Source organism: Poromitra crassiceps (assembly GCF_964638095.1).
Source record: "Poromitra crassiceps genome assembly, contig: HAP1_SCAFFOLD_225, whole genome shotgun sequence".
In the NCBI taxonomy this organism is placed as follows: Eukaryota; Metazoa; Chordata; class Actinopteri; order Beryciformes; family Melamphaidae; genus Poromitra; species Poromitra crassiceps.
Genome location: NW_028152166.1, coordinates 206,415 through 212,955, shown reverse-complemented (window position 1 = coordinate 212,955; position 6,541 = coordinate 206,415). Strand labels below are relative to the sequence as shown.

Genomic DNA, 6,541 nt, shown 5'->3' with positions numbered 1-6,541 from the left:
GTGTTCATTCATTTTGCATTGTCCCGTCCAAATAAACAAATAAAGTCAAGTAAAAGTTATTCTGATGTTATGCTATTGTTGACTTGAAATGCGGTTCATTAATTTGTTTAGTTTGCTTCTCATTGTGATCCATGTTTATCCATTTGAGAGCCAATTTCATAGTGTCTGCTTGGTGATCATTCCCACTCATGTATGGAGACCTAAATGGACGAAACCGGTCATTTTTCTTTTCTTTTTATTACAGTATTATTATTGTCATTGTCACCTACATGTATATGACAGAATAAAGGCTTTAACTCCAAATTCAAGTATTATTTGTTCCTGCTCCACAAGAGTGCCTGAAGATTGTCTCCCTCCATGTGATGATCCTTTGAGAAAATGTAAGAAACCCTCCAGAACTAGACTCTTAGCCCTCTATGATCTCTATAAGACAAAGACAACACATAATAAACTTCATGGAACTTCTCTAAAAGTGGAGTTAAGGCCAGCTGGACAGCAGAGAGAGGAGAACGCTCTGACCTCTCATTTAAAAGTGGATACCCCCATAATGTCATTACTAATCAGCAGAAAAGTTGGTAGCTGAGCAAATCATCTGTCATATGAATAACACTTGATTTGCCCTGCAGCACCCAATGTAATTTTGTTTCAGGGCCAATTATTCAACTTGAGGCTTCCCCAGTGTTTAGTATGTTGTGTAAAGCGTATTTAAGTTCCATTTATCATTATCCCACTGGATCCCACTGCTGTTCTTGTTAAGACCCGCACTACTCTGCCTCTGATTGGGTTGGGCTTAGGCATGGGGACTGATGATTGGTTCAGGTTAGGGTAACAAGAAAAGCAGTGGGATCCTTAACAACGTTTTTTATTTATTTTGAAGGCAGTGACCGGAAGTCTTGTGCGTTAGTTAGTGTGTCCATCTTGACAGCGGTCCAATGACACACACTGACAGCCGGTGTGTGTGTGTGTGAGGAGGAGAGATGGCGGAGTACAGCCATGCGGGCCTCCTGGGCGCCGTGCTGCTGTTCACCGTGCTGACCGTCAGAGACGTGTATGACGCGGGCAGGTCGAGCCCGCAGCCCGGCCCCAGTCCCGGTCCCGGCCCGGAGGCCGCGGGGAGCCCCGGGGCTCTCCCACACAGCCCGCCCGAGCCCGAGCCCGGTAGGCCGGCCAAGCACGCCCTCTACACTCGTGCTCAGGTTCCAGTACTGGTGAGACAACACACACGCTGTTCTGTGTATGTTGAGCGTTTTACTACATTAGAGGCAGCTAACATAACCCTTAGCTTAGCTTTGTTAGCTTAGCTTTAGCGCGATGTTGTGTAAGCTGCGAGGGAAGCAGGTGCCTTGGTAGCTAACTGCTAGCTAACTAATCTGATTAAGTCACAGCGACGTTTCCTCACCATTTTATAAACCCCTCACGACTGAGAGTGAGTGAGAGAGAGATCTGTCTCAAGGACCTCTGGTGGTTCTCAGACTCCATGTTGAAAACCACTGGCAGAGAATATCAATAGGAAAAGGATGTGAATGACTGTTGATATGATCTTGTGTGTTGCAGTATCTCCTGAGGGTACAGTAAGGTGTTCCAGGGGTACTCTCGCTCTATCAGCCAGCTATACCCGGACATCCGCATCGAGGAAGAGAACTACCCCCCCACCCCCCTGAACAGGTGAGAACTACCCCCCCCCCCCCCACACACACACACACACACACACACACACACACACACCCTGAACAGGTGAGCTCAGGTGTTGCCTGTGGAGGGCTAGCCTGGTAGCCATCCTGATCACATGACCTCACAACAACTCACGTTGTGTTTCGTTCCATGGGTCAGTCTGGACTGACAGTCTGAAATCGCTGTAAGTGGCAGGAAGTCCAGACTGATAGGTCAAGCGAAACAGGAAGTAAGGTTGTGTGATCATGATGGTTTTAACCAGGCTAGTGGAGCTCTGAGGTTGATAAATCCTCAGTGTCCAGTGAGCTGCTCTGTCAGCCATGTTCTCCCCTCCTCCTCCTCTCAGGTACATGGGGAACTTCTTCTCCTACTTCAAGCTGCTGGCCATCACGCTGATCGTCAGCGCGCAGAACCCCTTCCCCCTGCTGGGCGTGGCCACGCTGCGCGCCTGGACCTGGAGCCAGGAAAACAAGGTACCAACGCAGCTTCAGCCAGACAGAGCCAGAGGCTGCACATCCTCCTAGGGTGCACCAGCATCAGTGTTGCAGTAGTCTGGCTCCTCTTACTCTCCCTCTGCTATAGTGGGTAAAAAAAGGCTCTGTTATCTTTACAACCATCCACCGAAATTACCAAGCGAGCCTGCTTTATAGAGAGCCCTACTTCCTGCTTCAGCACTATACCAGAGATTTTCATCCGCCATTTATTTTCCCATAGACATTTCGTAAAAAAGGTTATAAAAATACGGTTCAGATATATTTAAAAACAGGAGAGACCACATAACATTTCACTCAACCTACTAAAATTGCCAATTTAAAGAAAATATTTGTTCAATGTAATGTTTTTAAGTTTTGGTCCGTTCTATGGTCTCTCCCGATCACAAAATGTTATTCCCCTTGGTGTGTGTGTGTGCCCCCTTATGACATCACTGATGACATCATCAGTGATGTCACAATGCCTCCTTGTGTGTGTGTGTGTGTGTGTGTGTGTGTGTGTGTGTGTGTGTGTGTGTGTGTGTGTGTGTGTGTGTGTGTGCCCCCCTATGACATCACTGATTACTTAATCAGTGGGGGTGTTCCCCCTTATGACATCACTGATGACACACCGAACGAATCAAACAAAGTTTGTTGGAACTTGGAAAAAGTGACAGCCCTACTGTCAAGGGCGTCAATTCAGTATGGCAAGATATGGTAGCCGCCATACCTTGGCTTCTGGCCCAAAAAAATTGCAATAATTAATGATCCTCCTGTCCTCTCACCTGACAGCCCCCGATGCAGCACGTCGGTTAAATATGTCATGTCGAGTCCTGAACATGTTCTTATGTTATATTATTGATTACCTGTTGTTGGTATTGTGTGGAATGATGTTTTATTATGGAGCAAGCCTCCCGAAGTGATTATTAATGCCTGCGTTTATATCGAGGTTAAGCTAAGATAGTTAACTACAACAGGAAGTGTGGATACAATAAAAGCCTCGCTAGTAAAACGTGAGTTATAAATGACCAGTAGCTAATATGTTTGTGGAAACCTGTTAATAAGTGAATGGCATTTATTTCTGGCTCTGTAATAGTAAGGGGAGTATAATTGTAGCCATTTGATTTCATCCTGTTATAATTAATGTTATGGATCAGTAATAGTATATTTATGCAGATGGGGATATTAATGGGATTTATTTATGTTTGCTGCACAGTGCCATAAAGAAAGACAGAAACACCATCCTCTCTCAGCTTTTTATTCCTCATACCTGGAGGCTTTAAGTGGTGTCCTGGCCGACACACCGGCGTGAACTTGGTGACAAACCCCTAAGTAGCACCTAGTCCATTGTTCTCTCCACTACACACTGTATAAATGCCATACCACTGTTTATTCAAATGTAACATATTCATGAACAAGTGCATGTCTTGTCAATACAAACATGTTCTATATATTATTTTAGTGAAAAACCAGACTTAATGTCACCCGCGACTGTGAAGTAAGCCAGCTATTTAACACTGCCAGGAATGCAAACTAGTCACCTTTAGGTGACAGACCCCTTTTTCATTCCAAAATGGTTTTTCAGTGGTTTTATGCCTGCCCTGCAGTGCCCTGCTGTCACCTTTTTCACTGTCCATGGGTCTGCATCCCTGCAGTGCACATTTGTTCAGCATTCATAAAATGCACTTGTTATGTTAGTTTTACAGTGACTAGAATAAAGAAAATGTTTACTACTTATACTGTAGTTGTCTCCTTAGTTAACCTTATAAGGTTGACATTATGTCATATAAATTAATTGCATAGAAACAATTCATGAAAATTGTCTATTGCACAACTGATTTCACAAAAAATCTTCACGCAAGGGGGGGAGAACCCCCCTAAACCCCTCCATCGCAGACCTTGCCATACCTTGGCCTTTACTGAACTGACGCCACTGCCTACTGTATTCTCACTTGAACGATTGAAAGATTCTAGTTTATCGATTATGAAATCTGTGTCCTCTTTCCACTGCTGTGTGTGTGTGTGTGTGTGTGTGTGTGTGTGTGTGTGTGTGTGTGTGTGTGTGTGTGTGTGTAAGATCTTCTCGTGCTTGATGGCGTTCTTCCTCAGTAACATGCTGGAGACCCACTTCCTGTCCACCGGGGCGTTTGAGATCACACTGAACGGTGAGTCCTGTGATCCTGTGTGTCTATCTGGCTATAAAGCAGTGCTTCTGTCAAACAGCAGGGGGCACTGTGATCCTGTGTGTCTCTCTGGCTATAAAGCAGTGCTTCTGTCAAACAGCAGGGGGCACTGTGATCCTGTGTGTCTCTCTGGCTATAAAGCAGTGCTTCTGTCAAACAGCAGGGGGCACTGTGATCCTGTGTGTCTCTCTGGCTATAAAGCAGTGCTTCTGTCAAACAGCAGGGGGCACTGTGATCCTGTGTGTCTCTCTGGCTATAAAGCAGTACTTCTGTCAAACAGCAGGGGGCACTGTGATCCTGTGTGTCTCTCTGGCTATAAAGCAGTACTTCTGTCAAACAGCAGGGGGCACTGTGATCCTGTGTGTCTCTCTGGATATAAAGCAGTGCTTCTGTCAAACAGCAGGGGGCACTGTGATCCTGTGTGTCTCTCTGGCTATAAAACAGTACTTCTGTCAAACAGCAGGGGGCACTGTGATCCTCTGTGTCTCTCTGGCTATAAAGCAGTGCTTCTGTCAAACATGTAGAAAGCAGGTGTACACAGCAGAAGAGTGCTCTATCACTTTGCACTCTATGAGAATGTGCGTCCCGGTACACATCTCTCACACCATGCATATTGTACGCAGTCTTCTGAGTCCCACTAGCGTGTCGTGGCAGAACACGATCATGTAAGCGTGAATTTGGGTGACATTTCATTTAGAGCTGTTTTGGGCACAGATTCCTACATCAAAATATACAGTTTTATACATGCAGGCATCTTGCATTAGTCTGTACCAGAACTCCAATCTAAAAGCCTCATGTCTTTGATTGAAACCTGTAAGAGACTAATGTTATCTCACCTCATGGCTCTGGGTCCTTCTCCAGTGTGGAGGCTCACAGCTTCCTATGGCCAAAGCATATTCCTGTGATGAACACAACTGCTTTATTGAGTGTTTGGTCGTCTGACTGGGTTGAAGCAGCATGGTTCAGATTCAGATTCATTTATTTAAAGAATGGGACTTTACACATTAATGAACAGTACAGCCGTACAGTAAATATGCCAGGTTATAGCCCAAGGGCTAGTTTCCACCTGTAGTCCCATGGCAGGTTGATGTAATCATGAAAGCGAAAGAAAAATTAATAATACAACAAAGATTAAAAGTACAGAAAGTTAGTAACACCAAAAATGATTAAAACACACACAATTAATAGTACCAAAAAAAAATTAATAGTATAAAAGGTTAGTGAAACCTAAAATAAATAAAACACACAAGCATGCTGCAAAACATGGCAAATGATATGTAAGTATGTTAATTGTGATCACATTGTTGGTTTGATCTGAGCCATATTTTCAACTGGCCTTTGAAGGTGGCGAGACTCGGGCATTCTCTAATCGAGGGAGGTAGATTATTCCAGAGAGTGCTTCCTATGAAGGATAGGGTCTTCTGACTAAAGGAAGTTTTTCTAAAGGGGACCTCACAGATCTTGTTCGTGATGGCCCGAGTGACACGGGTCGAGTTGGCGGTCGCACGATATTTGATAAAGTCAGCAAGAGGAGGCGGCGCCAGTCCATGTAGAACTTTGTATATTAGACAGGCAGAGGTGAAATTTCTAAAGTTCTCAAAACTTAGCATGCCATATTTACGTATGACATGGCAGTGGTGATGAGAAAAGGGTTTTTTATCTAGTATTTTCAGGGCTTTTTTATAAAGTAGTTCGGCTGGTTTGAGAATGGTTACTCCTGTCAGCGACCAGCTAGTTATACAATAATTCAGGTGCGAAAGGATCATCGAGTGTAAAAATAAAAACGCAGCGTCTGTGGACAGACAGCTCCTTATTTGTCTGAAATTATACAGGTGGAATTTAATTTTTTTGGAGATCATTTTAATGTGATTGCTGAACGTTAAATTGGAGTCCAGCATCACACCTAAGTATTTAAACTCGTTCACTACAGATAATTCCTCTGACCCCAAGAAAACATTGGAGCGCGAAGGTGCAATGTTTCTTTTAGAAAAGAACATACAAACAGTTTTTTTTGCATTCAGCACGAGACAAGATTTAGTTAGCCATGCCTGGATATGAGAGAGAGCTGAAGATAGGACACGTGCCGCCTCCACTGGGTTTTTAGCCCTTGTGAAAATAACTGTGTCGTCAGCATAAAGCTGGACATCTACATTAAAACAGTAATCTGGAAGATCATTAATGTACAGGGAAAAGAAAATTGGGCCCAAAATTGACCCT

The 6,541-nt window shown here is 44.2% G+C and overlaps 1 pseudogene across 1 annotated transcript; it reads left to right on the top strand.

The window, feature by feature from the left end:
• Nucleotides 1–977: 977 nt before the first annotated feature.
• On the top strand, nucleotides 978–5,229 carry LOC310770778 (selenoprotein T2-like; annotated as a pseudogene). Its single transcript has 5 exons — nucleotides 978–1,208; nucleotides 1,555–1,665; nucleotides 2,018–2,144; nucleotides 4,219–4,306; nucleotides 5,186–5,229. The product of its transcript is annotated as a selenoprotein T2-like (transcript).
• Nucleotides 5,230–6,541: the final 1,312 nt, after the last annotated feature.